This window comes from Hevea brasiliensis, chromosome 18, assembly GCF_030052815.1.
Source record: "Hevea brasiliensis isolate MT/VB/25A 57/8 chromosome 18, ASM3005281v1, whole genome shotgun sequence".
Taxonomy (NCBI): Eukaryota; Viridiplantae; Streptophyta; class Magnoliopsida; order Malpighiales; family Euphorbiaceae; genus Hevea; species Hevea brasiliensis.
In genome coordinates this window covers 50501327-50514365 of record NC_079510.1, presented here as the reverse complement: position 1 = coordinate 50514365, position 13039 = coordinate 50501327, and the positions used below count along the sequence as shown (strand labels likewise).

The window sequence follows — 13039 nt, the reverse complement described above, 5'->3', positions numbered from 1 at the left end:
CAGTCACCAAGAAGAAAATAATATTCAAATTTTATGTGATATTTTCGCTCAGAAGCTTCCTTAGCTTACATCCTCCACAGAAGTTAATTATCAAAAGCACCATAAATATGAAATTAACACAATCATTTGTTTGTCGAAAACTCGAAATACATGGAAAGTTTGTAATATTATAACATGATATTTACGTAGTTAATGAAAGTATCAACTATGCATTATGAAGAGTACAAACTTTCAACTCAGAGATTTCATGTTGACATCCTATGTGAATGTGAGTGAAAAGAGTTGATGGGACGGGGAAAGTGGGAGTAGTTAGATGTTGCAGTCCTAGCATTCAGTCCGATGGAATACAAAGAAACTTCGTTCCTCCTTTTCTAGTCTTCCCTAAGGACATAATTCTGGTTAAAACTAGATTTGAACTTAGAGACCACCCTACGGTTAGGAGCTGGAAGTTCAATTATAAATTCCAAATTTGGAGTTGGAAGTTCAATTATAGATTCCAAATTTGTCTCAAATCAGAGTTTTTTCAGGGAGGAAGCTGATGCTGTTGTGCAGCCCAAAAGTCAATGGGCCTCCCAATCAAAATTTAGCCCTTCAGTGAAAAAGACAACACAGAAATTTTGAATTTTATGTGTGCTTCTCCTCAGCTTCTTCAACAACTACAGATCAAACCCACTAATGACTGGCAAGCAGTTCTATTACAAAGTGTCAACATGACGAATTCAGGTCACTGTTTTAGGCAAAGATACATCATATAGGTCATAATCATATAGTCGTTTAAAGGAAGGATGTTCAAGCTTACTAAAAGCATGCTCTTTGTGCTGTGTAATGGAAATTGGAAGGTGCAGAAAAGATGTCCGTTTATAATCTATACTATGTCCCTTGAGTATGAAGCTATCTAATGTTAATCAACAATTTACAGTGAAAAAGTTATGCCTTTTTGACTTAATCGGAATCAAACAAATTTCTTTATTATTAAAAATTTAAAATTATAGCTGGATCCTACCTAACAGCAACAAAAAAAAACAAAAATGATGTGCAAAATTTTCTCAAAACACCAAATCACATGATCAAGACTATCACTAGCATCTGTGAAATTCTTTTCCTCCTTTTTGACTTTCAAGTATTGGCAGTATTGACAGGTCTTTTAGGTGTCTGAACCTTTTACATTTCAGAACAAATAGGTACAGATATATTTAGCATTGTATCTCCAAAAATTAATGGATTTATGCTATTCAACTTCTATGGTTACAATCATTATGCAGGAATTAAAATGCAACTGAAAATTTTCAAGAATTAGTCGACATATGGTTACTTGTTACATTGGCAAAATTATCAAGAATAACAATTCTCACAAAAAATCCTACTCCGTCAAACATGAAAAGCCTATCTCCCAACCCCCCACCTAAGAAACAATGATTTGATAGTACAGGATCAGTTGGGGTTAAATTCCTGGTAAAAATTTATGCAGGCTCAACAAAACCCAAAGGAGAGTATCATAATGTGGAAATGTGTATTATGAAGAGCTTACATGGTTAATTGTTCTCATCTGGTAATGGTCAATTATCTAATACATAGAATTTCACAGACTACAACTTGGAATTTTTGAGTTAGCAAATTAATCCAATACAGTTAGTTCATTGACTATGATGCAGTTACCATAAATGACCGTTTCCCCTATTACCACAGTTCTCCAACTTTATTTTCCAAGTCAATGACGCGCTAAGACCCTGCATCACACTACATTCTCCCTTTATTGAAATCCTGATATTCTGTTCAGAATCTAATGCACATGGAGTTTTGAAATCAAAAGATACTTAATTACATGAATAAAACCTGTTTTTGCATAATCAAGTGGCAATTACCAGAAGCAGAGCTAAATTTTGGATGCTGCCAGTAACGCTTGGGCATTTAAAGAATTTGGACTAATAGATATTCAAATGCTGTGTGAAGAAAACATACAGACAGCAGCCTTATGCTTCTATCTTCCTTGTAACAGTGTAACAGTGACTTCATTTTTACTATAAGACTTTCTTCCTGTGGATGATGAATCTGTCTGTCAAAAACCTTTCCCTGTAGAAACCAGGTTGTTTAGGTTGGTGCAGCACTGGATTCTCACTATCCAGCGTCATTACAACTGAAGACATGGTGGGTCTGTCTTCTGGCTGTTGTTGTACACACAACAATCCTACATGGATAGACTTCAACAACTCTGATGTGGAAACTGGTTTCTCCATCAAAGCATCCATTAATTCCGTAGGCCTTTCTTCAATCCACAATCTCCATGCCTAAAATAAAATTTGGAATTAAGTGCTGTTGCATAAAAATGAAATATTGTTTTTGAAGTCAAAAGATACAAGCCTTACAGGTTACAACAATAAACTCGCATGTCCTAACAGATTAAGGTCGTGGTCAGGATGATAGAATCCTCTGCTCTTCTTCCCACTCACTATCTCTAAAACCAGTACTCCAAAGCTGAAGACATCTGATTTCACAGAGAACAGCCCATCTAGTGCATATTCAAGAGACATGTGTCCACTACGTGCAACCGTTCAAACAAATGTTATATGGGGACTTGGGGAGCTAGAATGGATTATTCTAAAGAGAGAGAGAGATTCATGCTATACATACTAAGTTCCCATGACCCTGCTTGTATTTGCTTCACTTTGGTTACCACCAAATGTTCTTGCCAAACCAAAGTTTGATATTTTGGGATTCATATCATCATCCAAGAGAATGTTGCTGGCTTTTAGATCCCTATGAATGATTCTCAACCTTGAATCTCTATGAAGATAAAGAAGCCCTCGAGCAATCCCCGCTATAATGTTGAAGCGTTTCTGCCAATCAAGTGAAGTACCTCTTGATTGATCTGAGCCAGTATTCGTTAGTTAGGACAATACATGGAATTTCCAGAAAATAACTTTGAAGATTCAAAGGTTGAGAATTACTAACTAAAAAGATACAAGTCCAAACTTCTCTTGGGCATGTATTTATATACTAACATCCTCTCTTCTCCATGAATACAGCATCCTAAGAGCCGAACAAGATTCTGGAGCTGTAGCTTTGAGATGAAGATAACCTCATTCTTGAACTCTTCAAGCCCTTGCCCTGAATCTTTTGATAGCCGCTTCACTACTATTTCTTGTCCAGTTGGTAGTTCACCCTGTAGTTCATTATGGCTTAATTTCAACTAATAGACTGAATGACCTGTGCAACCCTCTGTGACTAAAGCAGAACAGTAAAGAGCATTCAAATTTTCTTTCTTTTCAAACTGAATTTTGAAGATGTAAAATGAAGAAGAAGAAGAAGAATACCTTGTAAACTGCACCAAATCCACCTTCACCAATCTTGTTTGCATAAGAGAAGTTGTTAGTGGAAGATAAAATAGTAAAAAAGACAAATAATGGTAGTCGATCTAGGTCTTCCTCCCGAGAATTAGGATTGTCATCTTGAGTAAAGTTACTTGGTCTAGTGCCTGTCAAACAAGGAAAGATCAGATAAAATGCATGTGCATATCCATCAGAGAATAGCAAACAAAAGTAGATGTTTTACATACACAATACAACCACCACAACTTCATGGGAAGATTTTTTAACTTGCATTGCACCAGTGGTATACTACTTCATTCTTCACTTGCCTAAAGTATCTACTGTCTTGATGAAATTTACTGTTTTTATAAAAGGGCCTGGTTTCATTTTTAAATGGTTAGGAATAATCTACTGTCTTGATGAAATTTATCTCCTTGGGTGCACCAATAGTTCCATTAAAGTGAAGTTCTAAGGAAATCATTATATACTTTATGCATTACTGATTCAAATGGCACAAGAAAAGCACATAATGAGCACCGTACATGGTAACAATAAAGGTAACGTGAAGGAGAATGCAAGAAGGACATGCCAATATCACAGATGAAATGAGCTCAAGATTTGGTAGTTAAAGATAAAAAGAATAGCACATCAGAATATGTTTAAAACAGAAGAATAGCCACTAAATAATCTAGATAACCTGTTTGGCTTTGAGGTTTTGGAGTAAAAAAACACTTTTCAGGAAAGTACAATTTTAGATACTATTGAAAAAAAAATGATTTGGAAAAAACTGTTCTATTATTTTGAGATTGTTATAATTAAAACATATCAAATTTAAATTTAAATCAAATTTTAATACCCTTGCTTTTCTTAATAGAATCTCAAATAACAATGCCAAACAGATCTTAAGTAGCAAGTTAGGTGTCTTCCAATCACTATTAAGATTAGGATTTAGGATTTAGAGTTTAGAATTTTAAGTTTAAAGGATTTACGGTTTAGAATTTTAAAAATAAATTTTTAGGATTTAGGGTTTAGATTATTAGGATTTAAGGTTTATAGTTTAAGGTTTAGAATTGTTGGGTTTAGAGGTTTTTAGGATTTAGAATTCAGATTTTTAGGGTTTAGGGAATTTGAAATTGAAATTGTAACTAAGCTGATCTTTTGGAGTTTCACCTTTTGCTTGTTTAGAAGCCCTTCTCCATCCAGCAAAACAAATGACTACAACGAACAGAACACCTGAAACTACTGACACCAAGATGATCACCACTGCTCGTATATCGTTGCCGTATTCTGCAGGCAACCACCACATTAGAGAAAAACAATTACAACCAATCAATTCAGTCAACTATTTTGTAGTTTGGATGAACAGTCTTGTACCAGAAGCATTGTATTCTTTTATGATTTTGGGTTTTCTCATGTTTGATCAAACAATCTCAAATCTCAATGCTGATTAAAATTAAAATCAAAAGTCAAAAGGGTTACGTCCATATCAAACGCTTACCAAGTTCAGAAGCATCCAACCTTATATACAAGTCTTGCCCACCTTCATTGTATCCTCTTATATCTAACAAGTCTCCAAACCAAAACACACAGCCACTGACCTCAGTTTTAGCGAACGCCGTGCAAGAACAATTCCTTTGGCAAGCCTATTCACACTAAACTCATAGCTGTCCTGTTCGCCAAAAACTGGGAACTATCTGGCAACTTCAGCCCTGAAAACTTCCTGAATCCTGTTTTGGAACTACAATTCAATGGTTTCTCCTGATCCAACCACCTGAAGTGTCTAGTTCATTCCAGTCTTGTGGTAATTTTGGTATGAACCCAGTTGGGCAACTGCAAAGAGGTGGCTCATTCGCGGAGCAAAAACCATTTGGACCACACTGATCATACGCATCACATTTATCACTTTGAAGAGTTGCTATATCAACCCTGCGTCTTTGATTCCAAGTGAGGTATTGCAGCAACCCTGACTGGTTCACCACAAACCTTGAAAATGCACTATTCTCATTGTTCACAAATGAGTAGTAAACAAAGGTAGAGTTGAAAATGAAAATAGGCGTAAAAACTGCATTCTCTTGGAGTGGAGGACCGCCTCCAAACCTGACATCATCCGATGGGCCACTTCGGTACTCTATTCCTGGTCCTTTATCAAGAACTGTCTGTGGAAGTCCACGAGGGTCTAGCGTGTAAGCGTAATCTCCAGTAGAAGGATCTTGCAGACTCCTCCAAGAAGTCATTTTCCAGCTCTGATTAGCTATCAGGTTCCATCCCAGCTTCATGCCTGGAATCAGTGTATCACATGGATGATCAAAGCTCTGCCAGAGATAGTTTCCACTTCTACCATCTTATACAACAAGATTTCCACTGTATGGAAGCTGCAAGACTGGATTATATGAGGCCGCCGGTGAATCTGAGTACCAGATGGGGATGTCAGATTAATGGTTGCTAAGTACAAGTATGGTTCCTGTGGCATTGATGGTGAGGATGCCGGAGGAGTCTGAAAGTGGGATGTTTCTATTTGCAACCCAAATAACTGTTTGTTGGGGAACATTCTTGAACCATATTCCCACATAGCGGTTGTTGGAGTTCCAGGGACTAAAGACGCCTAACACAAAGCTTTCATCTTTGGAAACAAGAGTTTGGCCGTTATCTTTAAGAATCTGGTTCAGCGTCAAGCTGTCACCTGCAGTAGAGGATTTGGTGAAGGACAATTGAAAACCAGAACAAGATGGAGTAGTAGACCTTCATGGATGATCTTAGATACAATTAATTGTTCAACCATGCAGTGAACCAAAATCTAATTAGATAAAGGAAATTTACTAACAGATAACAAAAATTATTTATTTGAAATTATTAGATAGCAACCCTATGTTAAAATACTATACTAGCCCCCAATGCAGAAATCAAAGTCAACAGTTTGTTCAAAAGAACTTATCAATCTCTGGAACTGGCCCTTCAATTGAGTATTAGACCACAATGGTTGAACCGCCTGCTATCTTACAATAATTCAGGATTATATAAAAAAAGGAAACCCCTTTGTTGCTTGCGGTTATTGCAGCAAACAATTAAGGAGGACAATATGTGGACCTGTATTAATTGTTTAATGTTTTTCCCAAAAAATAATACGCCCTGCACTTTTCTCTGACATTTGCTTGGAATTCATGATGCCTGCTGGAGTTTGGATTCTGACCTTTTGTACTACTTGGCCGGCATTGGACTACTGGTAAGGCAAGGATTCGACTACTGGGCTATTGGCCAATAGTTAGCCGATGAAATAATTTATAGGGTCCCATATGAATGTTCTTCAGACGCCAAAAGGGAATGATAATATTCCAGGAAAATCTTGTTCCCCACACTCTCATGTTGTGCCTTGATTAAAGCTTATTATCGCGGCAAGGCATTATCAGAATGTGTAGAATTTCTCGAGTCTTTTAAGTTTCCAAGAAGACTTGTGGAGATAGATAATATTTCCTGATTTTGACAATCAAGACCATGTTTTTGTCCTCCGTATTGTATATTGTTAGTTATTTATCTTGAATAATCTTCTCTGGTTTCAAAACGTGTGGTGTTGTAATGTTGTGTGCTTTCATTTTCTTGACTTCATTCAAATAAATGTGTTTTTCTTATTTATAGTATCCACCAGCACTTGTCGAGTCTAACCTGGAGAGAACTCTGGAAGATACAAAGACCAGTAGGCAAGAATTTCTCTTGATCAAGTAACAAAGTCTTTATATTTAAGTGATACAGTTTACTTCTTTTTTTTTTTATTAATTCAATATCATTCAGTTATTATTTCCTTTTAAGATCAAGTTTTTGCCTTTTAGTAGGCAACATAACTCGCTGCTAAGTGTTAAAAGCTCCTTTTTTCGGTTGTGTTTCAAATTTTGAGTTGATAGCAGTCCAGGAGGAGATTGGACTAGGATGAATAAGTTATCCTAAACAAATTGACATGACATACAAGTAAAATGGGGGAAGTATGTTCCTTGTCAATTGATGCTATATGGGAAGACAAAAAGCCTGTGAGGGTTTCAATTTCTTTAAATAGCTTATATTTGTATACACTATAACTTAAACATGGATATCTGTTCATGCTAAAACAAAGAAGACTAATAAAAACTCGAGAAATGCAAAAATCAAATCAACAACACAAGATATACAACAAAATTTTAAAAAATTGAAGAGATATACAAATGATATTTGTGTGCTAGCTAGATGAGGTCTCTAATCTTGTTTTACCTTGCATCTAACATTGTAACTGTGACTTGGTTTACTGTAAATGATTCATCATTTTTGCCTGATGAAGAATCAGTTTCGAAAGGATTTCTTCCCAGGCAATACCCAGGAGTTTTAGGCTGGGGCATCGTTGCAGTTTCGCTGCTCAACATCAAGACCACAGATGCCATTGTTGGCCTATCTTCTGCACGTTCTTGGACGCATAGAAGGCCTACCTGCAAGCATCTAAGAACTTCACTCGAGGAAAATGAATTGCCAACCGATGTATCTAACAAGTCCAATCCCTTTCCTTCTTTCCATAGTCTCCATGCCTGTCACAATAACAGTTCCAATATTTATTGGTCTATGATGTTCAATTTCAATAAAAAAATGTAAAAAAGGAGATTACTTAAAATGTAATCGTGTACTCACATGTCCAAGAAGGTTGAGTTCACTGTTTGAATGATAAAATCCCCTGTTCTTATTGCCGCTTACAATCTCCAAAACCAAGACACCAAAACTGAAAACATCTGATTTCATTGAGAAAACCCCATCCATTGCATACTCAGGAGACATATAACCACTGCAATAATCAATGAAGCACAATAATAATAGAAGGAGGAGAAAGTTGGATTTAGCATTGAAACAGGTTAGGTAATCTAGTTATTAGTACTTACTATGTTCCCACTACTCTCCTGGTACTTGCTTCTGTTTGATCTCCACCAAATATTCTAGCCATGCCAAAGTCTGATATTTTCGGATTCCATTCTCCATCTAATAGAATGTTGCTGGCCTTGAGATCCCTGTGGATAATTCTAAATCTGGAATCCTGGTGCAAGTATAGAAGTCCTCTGGCAATCCCACAAATGATATTGAAACGCCTTGGCCAATTTAGTAAGGAGCTTTTTGCTTTATCTGCAACAATATTCGAACTTGATTGATATAAAAATTGAAAAAAAGCCTGCAGAACTTTGCTATAGAGGAGACTGAAAGGGACTAACTGAATAAAACAGAATCCAAGCTTCTGTTTTCCATGTACTCATAAATGAGCATCTTCTCATCCATTTCGATACAGCAACCGAGCAGTCGAACAAGATTTCTGTGTTGAAGCCTTGCTATTAACCTGACCTCATTCTTGAATTCTTCTATTCCTTGCCCAGAGGTCTTTGACAGCCTCTTTACAGCTACCTCTTGTCCTTCTACTAGCCTACCCTGGCAACATAATTGGTCTGCTTTAGGATACTATTATGCACATTTTCAAAAGAATTCTGCTAGGTACTTTGATTCACGATGGCTACCGTATTACTTTTTCATTACAGAACTTTCATATGTTTTATTCACTGTTATATTTTATTATTTAATATCTGTATTTGACTTATTTAGCTTAACTCATTCTATAATCATTACAGTCACTACACCAATCATTTTCAATTTCTAAATTGTGCACAAGAATTTACCTTGTAAACACGGCCAAAACCTCCTTGTCCTAGCATTTTTTCATCAGAGAAGTTGTGGGTAGCTGTTGAAATCGTAACAAAATCAAACGATGGCAGTTCAAGCTCATCTTTGTCTTTTTCAGCTGAATAGTCTCTCTTGCTTGAGATAACCACCTCATTTAACAATAGGTCTTGACTTCTTTCTTGAATAGCTACAAATATTAAGATGGTAAAAAGTATTACAACACATTATTTAATGTTTACTTGTCAAATGTGTCTGAGGATTTCTTGTTACCTCTTTCCTCTTTACACACACTGAGCAATTTCTTTCTCTTGTATATAAAACAGCAGCCCAGTCCCAATAGCAAAACAGCAATGCCCACTGCAATGCCAATAATAAGAGCACCCACATTCCTATCATTACCTGAAAAAAAAAAAAAAAGAAAACCAAAAAAGTAATTAGTCATATTTATAAGCTTATAATTGGAAGTTTGCCAACTATTTGGTGAAAGAAAGGTAAGCTCTCAACACTAGGGCTTTTAGATCGGACCTTACTAGAAATTTGAAACCTAACCTAATATTCAAAAAGCAATTACTTAATCAAGTAGAACATGATGGTTAAAGCCAACAAAATTACAGTGTGGGTCAAGCTAGTTGCTTTTCTGCAGGGAATCAAGAAGGGTTCACACTAGCCATGAATTCTGGCTCAGCTTCAAGCTGTATATTCCATGTGCTAGTGTGGACATTGAAAGCTCTTAAAGCATATGTGAAGTGTTAGTGAGGGATGTTATTAATGAATTTGAAGTAGAATTAAAATTAATTGTAGAAATAAGGTGTGAATCATGTAAACTCAAAAGTGCAGCTACCAAATTCAACTACATCTAGGCCACAAAATCACTCAAATCTATTGACATGAATTCTGTGGTAGGTGACAACTAAAAGAAGATGTAAATGGCTGGCTAACACCACGCCATTCATTATTATGAATCAGTCTTGACATGGGACAATCACTTTACCTACTGTCTCACTCATCTTAAAATTTCTACTTTCATAGGTGATGGTGTAGTTGACAATTAAGAAATTTAATATATATACAGAACAATTATTATGAAGTGATTTCATTGTCTTAGAAAGTGAAAAAAAAAAAAAAAAAAAGAATTAAATTTAAAGGGATGTGTTGGTCCCATTCCACCTTAATGTCTATATTCAGATATAAAGATACAAAGCCAACTTTACAGTCCAATTCCATTTCTTTTTTACTTTTTTTTTTAAAAAAAGAAAAACCTATCTTTATTAATTTTATACATAATATTAAATAAATATTCAATTATTAAATTATTAGTTAAATAACTCTTTTTTTAAAATTTAATTACAAAAATAATTTTATTTTTTGTTGAATTAAATATACTTAACAATAAAGTTTTATATTTTTTTTTATTAATTTAAGACTCAAATTCAGAATCTTACAATTTTAAAGTCAACATCACTGAGAGAAAAGTTGAAGGAGGTCCACAAAACAATATTGTGATCCCGCCCTTACCTTATAGCACTCGAAAATTCTGTATAAATAAATAGTGATATTTTAATTTTGAGAGAATGAAAATTGAAATGGACTTCCAAATCAAACCCACAAAAGTCAAAGATGTGGGCCCATGGGCGCAAAAATTTTTGACCCTTCCATTCATTGTATTGGGCCCCACTTTAACGCCCCTAACAAAATTTAATTAAATTAAAAATATTAACAATTTTAAATTAAAAGCCATTTATGGAGGAGTAGTCCTATTCTCGCCGGCCATCAGTGACCTCAACAATCACAGGCAGCTCTATCGCCGTCCGATTAATGATTTTCTGTGCGACGCCTACATGCGTGACATAATACCATAGAGATCTTATTAACAAACTAAATTAAAGGTCATTTATGGAGGAATTTAACAAAGGGGGCAATATTGTTTTCAAGGGTGGGTGTGGGTATCTATCACATAAAGCATATACATCCACTTTGGTTGGATTAAAGGGAAATTTCATACTCTGTTTAACCTACGTCATGAAAATCAAGTTTTTCTAACCTTTAATTTCATGCCACTCACCTATATAAAGCAAATTTTTGAAATTATTTAAATTATAAATTTCTACATATCCTTAATTTTACTTATTAAGGATCACCACTTAAATTAGACTGGAAATTTTCGTAATTATTTTTAAAGAAATGAAAGAGAAACAAAAAAAAGGAAAATTTGGACGTACCTATATCAGAAGCAGCCAATCTGACATAGAGATCTTGACCACCTTCTGCGTATTGTCTCATATCTGAGAGCTCATTAACCCAAATCACACATCCTGTGCCTCCATTGCTAATATTTGAATTGGCATAAGCAGTGCAAGAACAGTTCCTCAAGCATAACAATTCACAGTCTTTGAGACTCATTTTAATATCCACAGATGAGGTTGAGCTTTCTGGCAATTTCATGTTCTTCAAGCGCAAGAATTTATCACTCATGCATTGCAGATCTGTTTTCCTGACACACCCATCTGACCCATCTCTCAAATTCCATGCTTGTGGGTTCTTGGGCTGGAAACCCCTCATGCACTCGCAAACAGGGGAGGCATTTGAGTCACATATTCCATACGGACCACACTCCATGAAATTGTCACACTGGTCCTTAGGTGCATACCAAAATGAATTCCATACTTGCGTATCAGGAATCCATGTGTATCTTTCGAGCTGCCCAGATGACGTAACAGTTAATCTTGAATATAAAGATTTGGTAGATATATGAAATGAGTAAAATACCTCATCTTTATTTGTGACAAAATCAAAGCTCAGATTATCGGTAGGCTTCATTTCTGGTACTCCACTGAATCTTTGCCCATTCCATGGCCCACTACGGTACTCTTTTTGTTCATCATTCCACAAGAAAATTTCTGGGAATCCACGATATTCTAATTTAAAAGAAAAATCACCTGTTGCAGGATCATCTGTACTCCTCCAAGAACTGATATACCTGTCTAGACCTTTATTTAGATCCCAACCCAGCTTCATATCTGGCAACAAAGTATCTGTAGGATAATCAAAACTCTGCCATAGATACTGATTGCTCTCATTTGCTTCTCTCAGAACAAGATTTCCTGTATCTAACAACTGCATAACTGGATTGCTAGCCTTGGTTTGATTTGAAGACCATATGAGATTATTTCCTTCATCAAGAAGAACAATGGTTTGATTGGAGATCTTCAGTATACCTGAGGAGTTGGTAAGTGGGGTATCTCTATTAGCCACCCAGACATATGTTCTACTAGGAATGTCCTTGTACCAAATCCCCAGGTACCAATTCTTGGAATTTCCTGAAGCGAAGAATCCAAGCTCAAAAACCTGGCTTGAAGAGAGAAGAGTTTGGTTAGTTGTGAGGGACTGGGTTGCCAATAAGGTGTCTGCAGAGAAGGCAAATCTTGAGGCATGAAAAGAAAAGAGAATGAATAAGAGCAAAGTGGGGCAAAAATGGTTCCTTCTTCTAATTACACCTTTCATTATTGCTCTCACTAAGGGGCTTTTGGTTTTTTGCTCCCCCTCCCTCAAAATCTCTGTTTCAGGGTATTTGGATTTTGGGTTTGGTATGTTCCTGTTTGTTCATTTTGAAGACATATGGTATTGTTTGATAGGGAGAGAGGAAAGCAAGCACTGGTTGGCCGACACGGTTCTTCTTGGACAAGGCCATTCCCAAACGTAAAAGCCTAAAATGCCAAAAGTTGTTGCCTGAGATTACCATTGTGGCCCTAATTTGTGCTTTTTCCTTGATTGTTTAATAGGTCAAAGGAGGAAGTTCACCTACCTTTCATTTTAATACAACAAATGCTGACCCCTGGACTTGATCACCTTACAAGGTCCAACAGTTCATCTTCTCCTCCAAACATGTGAAACATGGATCGATTTAATATATTTTTTTCTTTTAAAAGAAAAAACAACAAAATGGCCCATTGTTTAGTGCATGTTTTGCTTTTGTAATTCCATGGTATTGCTCCTAGGATAAGCATATTTTATAGAGGTAAAAAGAGTATTTTTGCCCCTGTATTTTGACCTTTTTTTATTTGGAA

The 13039-nt window shown here is 35.9% G+C and overlaps 1 pseudogene; it reads right to left on the bottom strand.

Annotated features, from left to right (window-relative positions):
- Nucleotides 1-1823: 1823 nt before the first annotated feature.
- LOC110654886 (receptor-like serine/threonine-protein kinase SD1-8) lies at nucleotides 1824-12709 on the bottom strand (annotated as a pseudogene).
- Nucleotides 12710-13039: the final 330 nt, after the last annotated feature.